The 13768-nt window shown below is 44.5% G+C and overlaps 1 protein-coding gene across 1 annotated transcript in view; it reads right to left on the bottom strand.

The window, feature by feature from the left end:
• Window positions 1-13768, bottom strand: part of SLC6A11 (solute carrier family 6 member 11) — a 104116-nt gene that overhangs the window by 32701 nt on the left and 57647 nt on the right. The gene's annotated exons all lie outside the window — the stretch shown is intronic.

The raw sequence follows: 13768 nt of genomic DNA, 5'->3' as shown, positions 1-13768 counted from the left end.
ACCCTGCAAACGAAGATGTATCAAAGCCCCATCATCTTGCTGCTCACATACATAAGAAATCCTTATTCTCCTTGCTCCAATCTGTGCTGGCTCAGAAATCATCAGAACAACCAGTGTCACCCCAATAAATTTAATAAAATGGAAAAAAAGAGAAATCATCAGAACACACTGCATTTATAAAACACACTTCTTGAGTTGCAGGAGGCAGTCACAGCATCATAATTATCAGAACAGCAAGAACCCCTCTGCAGCCCGTGTTTCTTAGAGCTCCGTTGTATGTGTAAGCCTGTTTGATACTCTTTTTTTAAAAAAATTTTTTTTATTGATTTCAGAGAGGAAGGGAAAGGGTGAGAATGAGAGAGAAACATCAATGATGAGAGAGAATCATTGGCTGCCTCCTGCACATCCCCAACTGGGGAACAAGCCCACAACCCAGGCATGTGCCCTTGACCGGAATCGAACCTGGGACCCTTCAGTCCACAGGCTGACATTCCAACCACTGAGCCAAACCGGCTAGGGTGTGTTTGATACTCTGACAGTCACCTGAACTAGAAAGGATGGGGCTTATTAAGGTGGAAGCCCAGAGAGGTTATGCGATGTGCCCAAGGTCACACGGTAGTGAACCAGGACCTGATTCCATGTCTAATCAAAGCTCTTGATTTCACAGATAAGAAAACAGGCTCAAAGGGGTGGAAAGATAACATGTTTCAACTGGAAGTTCAGCATTCCAGTCCTCCACCAGCTGTGACCATGGGTAAGTCATCTCCTCTCTCTGGGACTCAGCTACTCATTCACAAAAGAAAAAAGTGAGCCTTAACTCTCAAACTTCTTAAAACAGCAAGTACAAATAGGTTCTATAGCGCTTTCTGTCAAATGCCTTGATACATATGATTTTACTCTATGTGTTAGGAGCAAATTTACTGTTAGAAAATATATTCGTAGATAGTATGAAATAAGAAATAATCACCACAAACATGACTTGATGAATAAAATTAAGCATGAACGACTAAGGACTAGTTCCCTTAATATTAATGTACTGCTTGAACATTCAGTATGTCATATTTAAGACTAGGAGATAAAGAGAAGCAAATACTGAGGGTAAAACATTTTCATGAAAAGTATAATTATGAAATATAAAAACCATTTTAAATTCATAGCCTGCTTTGAAAGGAAGAACAGAAAGTTCTCTCAAATGCCAGAAATGAGAGAAGTCAAAGTTGAAAGGTGAGGAGGAGGAACAGTCCCAGTAACATATGGGGATGGCCAAGCAGACAGAAGCCTGAGAGGCTTGGATTTAAATCCCTTCCAGAGGATAGAGCTAAGATTGTAGCCCCTGGGCATGACCAACAGCTGAGTGGCTTACAGTAAAGAGCAAGGAGCCAGAAAAGCATTATCCTATAGTGAATGAGGTATTAGAAAACTGCCCCTCCGCCCAGAACTCAACAAGGAAGTGCCAGGTATGAATGTGACCACACACAGCTCCTGCAATGTGGGCACCCAAGTTTAAACTGTAACTTAAAAATTACCATCTTATAATTCCATACCCAGCTAAACTACCATTCAAGAGTGATCGTGAAATAAATACCTTTCAGACATATACAGATGAAGGGACCTTAGTTTCCACAGGCCTTGTTGAAAGAACTACTAAAGTATGTACTTGAACAGGAAGAAAATTTAATCCAGTAGAAAGGAATGAAAATAATAGGGAGCAAAGAAATTGGCAAACACATTATAAAATCCAAGTAAGTACCAACTCTAAAAAGTATAAGGCAGTATGAAAAAGTGGCAAACAAGAAGAACGATGGCCGAAACCGGTTTGGCTCAGTGGATAGAGCGTCGGCCTGTGGACTGAAAGGTCCCAGGTTCGATTCCGGTCAAGGGCATGTACCTGGGTTGCAGGCACATCCCCAGTGGGAGATGTGCAGGAGGCAGCTGATCGATGTTTCTCTCTCATCGATGTTTCTAACTCTCTATCTCTCTCCCTTCCTCTCTGTGAAAAATCAATAAAATATATATAAAAAAAAAAAAAAAGAAGAACGATGGAGGAATGTGGAATTTGGAGGGAAATTTGTGTCTTATGGTATTTTCTCCTTCAGAAAGAAGACATAGCTAGTTAACAGCCAGTCTAACTCAGCACCCACATCTTCTGTCTTTCCACTGTCCTTGAGGGGATGGAGACCCTTTCTTCCCACCCTGAGGCCACTGCATGTGCAGCTATCACACCCTTCTCAGCACTTCACAGGGGGACCTCCCAACGCAGTCCTTTCTTTCCAAGGCACATGTGGCCACAGTTCTGGTCCTGATTGCTCAATGGGCATTTTTAAAACTCTTCTGGAAATAACCAAGCCCCCAAGGGTCTGGAAACCCAAAATAGTATGACTTCAGAGAGCCAGGGGTCACTGCTCCATTTCCAAGTAGCAGGTACAATTTGAGTTTCACTTTCCACAGGCTCTCCTGCTTCTTGGGCCTTTTTCCCTCTATAGCACTACTGTCAGATAGAATTTTCCGCGATGAGGGAAATGTTCTATATCAGTTCAGCCCAATATAGTAGCCCCTAGTCACAAGTAACTGTTGAGCACCCAAAATTTTATTAGTGAAACAGGAACTGAACTTTAGCTTTTGTTTCAATTACTGTAAATTTAAATAGTTAGATGTGGCTTATGGCCCCTGTACTGGACAGTGTAGTTCTATGGGTGGCAATCCCTGAAGGGATCAATCCCATTCCTAAATGATCCCATGAGTGAGATCCCTTGCAGAAATCCCTGGAGTGAGCTCTCCCTCTCTCTGTCCTGGAGTGTGAGCATGGGCAGGTGGGTGGCCCCAACACTCAGCAAATCCTTCTTTTTCTTTTTAAAATCCTAACCTGAGTATATATTTTGATTGAATTTAGAAAAAGAGGAAGAGAGAGAGAGAGAAAGAGAAACATTGATGTGAGAGAGAAGCATCCATCAGTTGCCTCTCACACATGCCCCAGTCAGCGATCCAATCTGCAACCTAGGTTTGTGCTCTGACCAGGAATCAAACCAGAAAACTTTTGGTGTATGGGACAATGCTCCAACCAATTGAGCCGCCTGGCCAGGGCCCAGCAAATTCTTCTTGCTCACATTCCTCAGCCCAGCACCTCTGCCTCCTTTGACCACAACCCTCATTGGTGTAGTCCGTGGTCAGCAAACTGCGGCTCGCGAGCCACATGCGGCTCTTTGGCCCTTTGAGTGTGGCTCTTCCTAAGCCTTAGGAGTACCCTAATTAAGTTAATAACAATGTACCTACCTATATAGTTTAAGTTTAAAAAATTTGGCTCTCAAAAGAAATTTCAATCGTTGTACTGTTGATATTTGGCTCTGTTGACTAATGAGTTTGCCGATCACTGGTTGTAATGTGTCTAACAGGTCTTAGTTGGCCCTGAATGCTCTCAGATCAGTGCTCCTCAAACATTCATGTTATATAAACCAGTGGGAGAGGTTGCTAAAATGCAGTCTCTGAAGAGCCTGCATTTCTAACAAGCTCCTAAATAAAGGTGATGCTGATGCTGGTCTGGGGACCACACTTGCAGTCATAAAGGTTTAGAAATGTCAGTTAACTCTGTCTATATGCACAGTGACAACTAGCATATAATAATTTACATTCAAATCTATACCTGCTCTTTCGGCCCTACCTGTTCTCAATAGGCTTTCTGTGAGAACAGGATAGGTTAAATCAGTTCATGCTATGCAGTGCCACAAAAATGCCTGAAGTTTTGGTCAAGAAAATAAAATAAAAGGCATATTCATCTCTAAAAAAAAAGTAACAGCTAACATTTATTGAGCATTTCCTTTGCACAAGATACAAAGCTATGCACACCATTAACGAGTGTTATTCATTTAATCCTCACAACAACCCTTCTTACAGATAATGATATCAAAGCACAGAAGGGCTAAGTAATTTGCTTGAGGTTACATAGTTAGGAAGCAAATGAGCCGTGACTCTAATCCAAGCAGTAACCTCCACACTATATCTACAGCTCTGGTTGAAGCTCAATAGGGATTTCAATTGTTGGTGTTTGAACTCTTTTTAAGAAAAATATGCTAATAAAATAGCTGCACACAGATGTTTATAGCAGTTTTATTTACAACTGCCAAATGCAGAAGCACCAAAGATGTCTATCAATAGGTGAGTGGATAAACAAACTGTGGCGCATCCAGACAATGCAATATCACTCAGTGATTAAAAACACACACACATGCAGTAACATTAAATGCATGTTATTAAGGGAAAGAAGACAATTTGAAAAGGCCACAAAAAGCTCAGTGGTTCTCAGTGGTTTGGGGAACAAGAAGGAGGGATAAGTAGGTGGAGGATTAGGGTCTTTAAGGCAGTGAAACTATTCTATGTGATACTATAATGATGGATACGGGACTTTACACATTTGTCAAAACCCATAGAATGTACGAGACAAAGAGTGAACCCTAATGTAAACTATGGACTTAGTTAATAACAATGTATCAATAATATATCAGTTGATGTAACAAATGTATGTCACTAATGTAAGATGTTAATAATAGGGAAAACTGGGGGATAGGAGTGGGTTAGGTATATGGGAATTCTATTTTCTGCTTAATTTTTCTCTAAAGGTAAAACCATTTTTTTAAAGTTTATTAATTAATGCATACCATTTTAGTCCAACTTTGGGGATGGGAGTTCTCAATGAAGGGGTTTTAGTATGCTGTCTCAATTTTATTTCTTATGTGTGATTCTCTGTCACAAAAACCTGTCCTACAGCCAAACCATTCATGAATGTACTCTCTGGTCTTTGCTTATCTCAAAACTAGAGGCTTTATGCACGAAGATTAGTGCAAGAATAGACCTTCCTTCCCCTGGCTGCTGGCAACACCTTCGCTCCGGGCCAGAGCCGCCTTCTGCCTTTGCATGCTGCTCAGAGGCCCGGCCTGGCCGCCGCCATCTTTGTTGTGTCAATTTGCATATTCCCTCCTTATTGGCTGTGGGTGCTGCCATTTTGTCACAGAGTGATGGTCAATTTGCATATTCCAGCTTTATTAGATAGGATAGCCTTCCTTTCCTCATCCTTCAAGGACCGAATCCAAAGCTACCTGCTTCATAATGTTTTCTCTGGGATGGGCAATTGGAAATAATTATGCTCTCCTCTGACTGCAGTCTTTTATCTAAACAACCACATGGCATCCACCACCGAGCCACCCATCAATCCACCCACCCATCTATCCTCCCACCCATTTAACCAGACACCCATCTAGTATTGACTGGGAGCCTAACAAGTGTCAGGCTTCTGTGCCAGGTACCAGAGAGTCCACAGTGGACAAGACACACAAGTTCTTTGCTTATATGGAGCTGACATTATAACTGGGGGAGACTAACAGTGAGCAAGTCAACAAATGAACACAGATTGCTTCACACAGCCATCAGCTCTGTGAATAAAATAAAACAGGGGCTTAGTTAAAGTCATGGGGTTTTTTGGAGATGTTTGAGCTTAGCTGGTCAGAGATTACCTGACTTTGGAGCCAAGACCTGTCAGGTGAGAGGGAGCTGGACATGAGACTATCTGTGAGAACAGTGATCCAGGCAGACAGGACCTGTGGCAGGAAAGAGCCTGGGATGTCCAGGGTCGATTGGGAGATGGGACCAGGCCATGCAGGGCTCCTTGGTCTTGGTGAACAGTCTGGATTTTAATCCTCCAGCAGGCGGAAGCTACTTGGGATTGGGATGGGGTATTGTAAGCAGAAAAGTCAGACTTCTGTTCCTGGTTCTGACTGACTGAATGGCTGGTAAAGGAATGGCCTGCCTGCCATATGCAATAATCAAAGCAGACACAGTACAGGGGCCAGCTGTTCTCAGGCAGCGGATAACATGCAGGGCACGCCTGCCATCCTTGAGATCTGGAACCTCCCAATGGGGTTTGACCAGCCCTCCTCCTGGGTTCAAGAGCTGGAGAACACACAGACTCACCAAGCTGAGGAAGCAGGGCCAGAGTGTAGGGCAATTGAAAATAGCTGGAATTGATAGTGTGGGGCACCAGAAAGGGGGAGCTGTGTAGAGCAGGGGCCCCATATATCTACTGGAGGTCCCCTCAATCCTCTGGCTGATGGCTGGGTTGTAAACATCCAGGGCTTTCAGATAGTGCCTTACGGGGCTGAGAGCGCAATAGAGACACTAGAGGCTGGACACTACCAGGTAAAGAGCACTGCCCGGGAACTGGGGCTCCCAGCCTGCCAGAGAAGACAGATCTAGCCAACACCAAGTATTCACCCTTTGGTACCCAGCTAAGACATAGAAAGACCTGCCCTTAGGAGCGGGAACCATGCCGTAGGGGAGGGTTTCTTTACCATGGCACCATGGATACTTCGGGCTAAATGATTCTTTCTTTTTTAAAAATAAATCTTTATTGTTCAGATTATTACAGATGTTCCTCTCCGCGCCCCCCCCACCCCCCCAGCAAGAACCTACAACCAAGATTACTCTACCCAGGAAAGCTGTCATGTAGAATTGAAGGTCAGATAAAGAGCTTCACAGGTAAGAAAAAGCTAAAGGAGTTCATCACCACCAAACCAGGATTATATGAAATGCTGAAGGGTATTCTTTAAGAAGAGGGAGAAGAAGAAAAGGTAAAGATAAAAATTATGAACAACAAAGTGACAACAAATACATATCTATCAACAAGTGAATCTAAAAATTAAGTCAATAAAAAAAATTTGTTGAACAGAATAAACGGGTGAATATAATAGAAGTAGGGGCATAGAAAGGGAGTGGACTGATAAATGATTCTTTGTTGTGGGGACTGTCCTGGGCATTGTAGGATGTTTAGCATCCTCCCTGGTCTCTACTCAGTAGATGCCCATAGCCCTCCACCCAACAAGTTGTGACAATCAAAACTGTTAGATGCCAAATGCCTCCTGGGAGGCAAAACTTCCTGGTTGAGAACCATCACTCTAGAGTGAGAACTACTCTAACCCTATCCCAATAAAGCTTAAGGCCAGCCCTGATGGGATTTACAGGGGTGACAGAGCTTAGAATCCTAGTAAGTCCTATTGAGTCCTATTAAGCTAGAGACTCTTGGAAAACACATTGGGATCTCCACAGGTCCCAATAAATAACATGCAGTTTAACCTATATAAATTTAAAGCGATCAGCCAGTAATTGAACTACCTATTAAAATAAAAACAATACTCTTTACAGCAAGCATGCCAAACTCAAAGGCTAACACGAGCCAAATAAACAAGGTTTAAGTTGATGTGGGCCACAAAAACCCAAAAGCTTCAATTTTCATAGAAACGTAGGTTTATTCCGATAGAGACATGCTGAATATAGAGGGATGAAATAAATGAGTAATCATTAACATAAAATAATAGAGCATTTTAATAAAAATTAATACTTTTTTTCTTGAACATTAACTTACTGGACACTGAATAACTTCAAAAAATAATAAGGGTAACACAAATAAACCTATTTTTCTTGTTCTCCAAAAGCGAAATATTTCCTCTTGCACACACCAAACAAGTCAGTACAAGACGAATGACGTGGCTATCCCAGTCCCCTGGCAGGGACATGGCTAAAATATTCGCTGCTAGCATTAGTGGAGAGAAATGGTGCACCTGTGTGTAAGGCACGTAAGGGAAATGAATGTAACATGACTATAGTAATCAGTCATTAGCGAACATTGTAGTTTGTTCTTAACAATTATGTATAGCAGGATATTGTGAAAATTAAGTTACGGAATTTTTATTAAAACGTTTCTTACATACCGTTACATTGGCTGGGCTGCAAAAATATTCGTTGTGGGCCGCATGCGGATTGCGGGCCGCAAGTTTGACATACATGCTTTACAGGAAGATAACAGAATCCAGAGCATCCACAACACAGTCTCTACCATATTCAAGCACCATCCACAGTATACAACCAAAAATACCAAACCAAAAACATTCCAGAAAATACGACCCATTCACAAAGGAAAATACATTCAAAGAACAGCAGCAGGAATTTGCACAATCAGGGGTTCCTTTTTCCAAGCTCCCGATGTCTTCTATGTGAGGAAGGGAGTAGTGGTAAGTCAGAAGCCCACCTTGGAGGCTATTTGATTAACCCAGAGGAGGCTGCCTCATGCCTCAGTTCAGTAGTCCTCAAACTACGGCCCATGGGCCACATGCGGCCCGCCGAAAACATTTGTTTTTTTACTTCAAAATAAGATATGTGCAGTGCGCATAGCAATTTGTTCATAGTTTTTTTGAAACTATAGTCCGGCCCTCCAACGGTCTGAGGGACAGTGAACTGGCCCACTGTTTAAAAAGTTTGAGGACCCCTGCCTCAGTTGTTTAGGGTCCATTTAAATTACAGTGTTCAACCTTGTTGCATATCTCAAAATGGAAGCCTGACAAAGTAGAGCAGATAAGTCAAGAAAGAATAAGCAAACGAAGGAATGAATGAATGAACGTCACAACACTGGGAATCAGGAGAGTGGAGAATGTCCCAAAGTAGAGGTGAAGAGTTCCTTATCATAGGAGGGGCCCATTGGCTGCTGACCAGATCACTACACAGGTGATTCCTGCACTGGACGGAGACTAAACCCACCCAATTCTGAAATTCTAGGATTCTTCCACAGCATTTATGTAGGTCTGGGATGCTCAAAGTTCCACAGCCAGGACTGCCAGCCCAGGGCTGGGCAAAGCCAGGGCAAGCCCAGAAAAATCAGATACGACAGAAAATTTCAGCACTGCATCCTCTGCGTGGCCGAGTTAGACTCACACGGTCAAGTGCCCCCTGTGCAATTACGAGGCAAGTGCTTTAACCTCTTGAAACTTCAGGCCCCTTATCTGTAAGACCTTTAGGACATAGATTTTAAAATTCTCAGCATCAAGGAGATAGGACCTTATGGACTTATCTTATTGGTCATGGGAATAATTATATGGCACTTTGCTGGGTCTAGAACATAGTAATTTTCAGCTGAAGATTACTTGCTGATTGAGTAAATCAGATAAATTAAACGATGAGCTGATCAAGCACAGGACCTGACATAGAGTCAGTCATCAAGAAATGATAACCAGTGTCACAGCTCTATTCAAGCAGCTCTTCAACCACTGAGGCTGCAGATTAAGAAGGTGCTGCTGAAACCACTGAAAATGAAAATCATAGACCTTCACCTTGTGTAAACCTGTGGCTGAAAGAATTTAATGAGGTGCCCCAGTGATGCACATAATCTCCATGGTGTGTAAAGGAATTCTGATTTCATTGATAGGCAACTCAAGAAATTTCAAGCAATCAAGGAAAGAAAAGAAGCACAGGACGTTCGTAAAGCATCTCTAACTCATGAGGAGTTTACCCAATGACTGAAAGGAGTACACCTGTGTCAGATGAACTTCAGCCCTAACACCACCCTTCACCACCGTTACCACTGACTTACATATGTCTCTCCCAAGAGTCTGTCACCTCCTTGAAGACGAGAACCATATGTGATGGGGTGCTGCACCCCCAGTGCCTGGTACTGAGTGGAGCAATGACCCTAACCCAGAATCAAATATGCTGAAAGGAAACCCTGGGGGGGGGGGGGGGGTTAAGTCCCAGGGGACGGTCCCTATGTCGGTGAGGCTTGTAATATTTTCAAAAACATATCCAATGTCTCTAAGTCAATGCCAATTTTGTATATTTTAATTTGAAAGTCCAATAGCCAAGAGGCCCATTTTTCCTTGGGTCCTTGCTTGGAATCAGAGTATACTGCCACCAGGTGGCAGCAATTCCACAGTCACATACAGGAGGCTCATCAGGTAGGGTTTCAAAACAGGGTCTTGTTTTTCCTGATTTGTCCTTCTGTGGGGTGGGGAAGTCAGGGAGATTTGGGGCTCTAAGGTACTCTCACTGCCTGGGCATCATTGTACCCCACCTCCAGGATTTGGACATCTTAGCTGCAGGCTCCAGGTCCTTCCATGGAGAAGGCCAGCTTGGGGAACGTGTGCATACCCTGGGAAAGCAGACCCCACGATTTGGATCCCTGACAGGCTTTTCTGTTCTTGCCCTGAAAACACACACTCAAAACACAATGACGAGTGAGAGTGGCAGGAATCTGGGGCAGGAAAATGTGATTTCCTGAAAGAGCCACTCCGTTCCCCAAAGACTAAAAAGACAGAAAATAAAAATTTGAGGGGGGAAAAAATTGAGTGGAAGCACTTCACACTTCAGAGAGAACACAGGGCTGACAATGAAGACAAATAGATGTTTAGAAAGTTATAACAGACCACGGAATGCAAATTGCCAGGGGACAAAGGAGGCGAGCTGCTGTGTCGCTTCAAGTTCTTGACGAGAAACTTAATTTACTGGATCCACAATAAAGGCACTTGGTTCTGAGTTCAATGCCTACCCTTGGTCTGTGGAGCCCTGATTTGTCCTGCTCAGCACCACTGACCTGGAGGCAAAATGAGGAACACCACCCAGTGTTCCTGGAGCCCTACTGTGCGCCAGGCCCTGACTGGGCACCAAAAATAAGGACTAGAAGAGCTTTCGCATTCACGTGTACACTTGCTTCATAGCTGCTCTGTGCGGTAGATATTCTATCCCAACGGTCAGGTGAGAGCCCTGAGCCCAGAGAGATAAAGGGACAGGCTGGGGGCCACCCAGTTCGTCAATGGCAGCAGAGTGACTCAAATCTCCTTCCCTCAACACCCGACTCCACGGCACCGAAAACCCTTCTCCCTGGTTTGCAAGCTGACAACTGTAGTATATGCTACGTCACCGTAAAGTCACACCGTAAAGTCACAGGTTCTGCCAGAAACTGTTCTTCTTTCATTCATCCAAACAATATCTACTGAGCTGCTACTGTTGGAAGGCACCGTTCCAGGGGCTGGAGATCTAACAGTGAACGTAGCAGGTCAATTCTCTGCCCGCATGAAGCTCATATTGCAGCCAGTAAAGGGACCGATACAAACTGGACAGTGTCTGAGACGTGGGCAAGTGTCACTGAGAAAACCAAAGCTGAGAAGTTGACAGGTGGGTGGGCGGGATTAAGGGGTGTGACTTGAAACAAGGTGGTCAGGAAGCCCTCACTACACACTGTGAGGAAGGGGTTCTCCTCACTCCCAGGAGCCCCACAGCTGCGCTCTCTACATGCTTTCTGTAGTTCTCTGGCCTCACTATGGGGGGAGCAAGGAGAGGGTCATAGGAACTCGCCCACTCTCCAGCTCAACACTTAGCCTTCATGTAGCATCCCTGCCACATAAGCCCAGAGGGGCTTGGGGGAGGTGGGGGCCTCAAAGAGAATGTTTCCTTGTCTGTTTGAGGCCTCAGGAGCTTTGCACAGCACCCTGTGCCTCTTTAGAAATGTACAGGAAGAGCAGACAGGCCTGTCTGAGCCCCTGAAAGCAGAAAGGAAGGGGAGTTGGGGCCAGGACTGGAACAGAGATCCTGGATCAGGGATAGTCACAGAGCTGCCTTGAACCTATCCCTCTGGTTGGGATTCGAGGAGAAGAGCATCCTATGGGGCAGGAAGGCACCCTGAGGACTGTCTTCCTCCTGTGGGTCACTGCTTCCACCTGCACAGGCACCAGCCCTCCTTGGTAGTAGGTTCTTGCTATGGTGGTGGTGGTGGCGGGGGGGGGGGTGGAGGGGGCGAGGATCATCTGTAATAATCTGAACAATAAAGATTTATTTAAAAAAAGAAAGAATCATTTAGCCCGAAGTATACATGGTGTCATGGTAAAGAAACCCTACCCTAGGGCATGGTTCCCGCTCCTAAGTGGATGTTAGTTAGTCAGATAGAGTGGGAAGGGAAGGCCTGAGAAGAAAGAAGGAGTGTTCCCAGCAAAGAAACAGCATGTGCAAGGGTCCTGAGGCAGAAAGGAGGCTGATATCTGGAATGAACTGAAAGCTGGGGACAGTAACAGGAGATATAGCAAAAGGCAGCTCATGAGGGACCTTGGAGGCCCCCTATTTGGATCTTATTCCAAAGGCCACCGGGAACCCCAGAAGGGATTTAAGCAAAGAGGCACTCATCAGATTAATAGTTTTTTAAAAAATCACTCTGCTGCTTATTGGGGAGTGGCCTAGACTCTTGTAGTTGTCAAGTGGGAGATGGTGGTGGCAGCAGAGGCAGAGAGCAACAATGCTGCAGTAGGGGAGGCAGGTGGGAATTAGAGCCATCACTTGTGCCTTCCCAAACTTTTATGATCACTAGAATCCCCTCTGAAGTTTCTTAAAAATAATGATGATGCCCAGGTGCCATCTCAGATCCCCAAAACTGAATCTTCAGGGTGGGGTCTAGGATCTGCATTTTAACATTTCCTGGTGTTCCAATAATCAGCCACGTATGGAAACTGGGTGATACTCAGGCCCTTGACTGACTCTGAGGACCAGGATAAGGAAGCCTGTGTGCAGAGAAAAGAATGGGAAATCTGTCCTGGATTAAGGCAGAATTTGTAGATCTAACAAAAGTACACAGACCAGTGATTTTGGAAATACGTTTTCCAAAACTTCTTCTCCAATTGAGCCTGTGCCATCAGAGGATGGAGTGGGCAAGGCCAACAGTCAGGAGCTCCTTTCCTTTCTCTTAGGGTTTCTGCCTGCAATTCAGGATGCTGGGTCAGGTGCCTGGTGCTGCGCTGAGCCTTGGCCCCCTCACAGCAGCACAGCAACTGAGAGAGAAGTGAGCCCACTTGCTACTCCACCACGCACCCTCATGCACTGCGATGAGGTACATCAGAGTTGCACTAACTAGCACCCCTCGAACATTTCCGCCCAAGTTCTCCTAACGGAGTGGCTTGAAGGCACAGCCTGCAGACTTGAAATTGCTTGCAAGCCTCATGTTCTAAATTCAGATTCCACATTCTACCGCATGATTTATGCTTGTTTCAATAGAAAAATGGGTGCCTGCTCACTCACTCAAATATCTTTGAGCACAGTATTCACACACTGGCATTCCCTGGGGACCCCTGAAAGATACTGATACCTGAGACACGGCCCCAGAGAGATTCATTTAATTGGCCTGGGTTGTGGTCTGGGTTGTGGTCTGAAATCGGAGGTTTTCAAAAGCTTCCCAGGAGCTTCTATCAAGTAGCAGAGGTTGAGAACCCCTGGGCTATAAGATGCTCTGTTTTCATCTCTTATCTAACATACCCCAGGCACAGCAGCACGTACCCACTTACAGAAGCTTAGGCATAGGCATTTACTACCCACTTTTCAGAATAGCCAATTCCTTACCAAAGACAACGAAGAGGCCAGCCAGTTCTAACCTATTATTTCTTCCTGTGAGCTACCCACCCCCAAAAAATCAATCACCAACTAAGACCTAGTTTCCCTCATTGAGATGCATGGCTATTGAGATCAGTGATCTTGGGTGGTGGGAAAAGTATGTTTTTATTTTCGGTAACCTCTAACTGAAATTTAACATTTTCTTCCACTGTGACTGCAGGCAACAAACCACAGCACTGCTAGCAGTAGAAACCCCAGATGTTTTCCTATAACGGCATAGACACCTCCAAATATCATTTGTTCTCACTGTTGCTTTGAAATCACGAAAATTATCGGACCTCTTGCTGGATCATGCTATTTAATGTACTGATAGACAAGCACATATATCATTACCATGTCACAAATTTGCCTTTTTTTTTCATGCTCTGGTGGTTGTATTTCACTATATTTGATTTCCCATATATTAATCTAGGCATTGAAATGTATTAATTTTGAGAAGAGATCTACAGGCTTCCCACCAGCTGTTGAACCTCGGTGGCCGGCATCAGGGGCCTGCAGAAAGCTTCTCAGGGGTGGTGGGCAGCTGTGCATC

Source organism: Myotis nattereri (assembly GCF_964212035.1).
Source record: "Myotis nattereri genome assembly, chromosome: 14".
NCBI classification, from domain to species: domain Eukaryota; kingdom Metazoa; phylum Chordata; class Mammalia; order Chiroptera; family Vespertilionidae; genus Myotis; species Myotis nattereri.
Note: the sequence above shows the minus strand (reverse complement) of the source record. Positions and strands in the feature narration are given on the sequence as shown.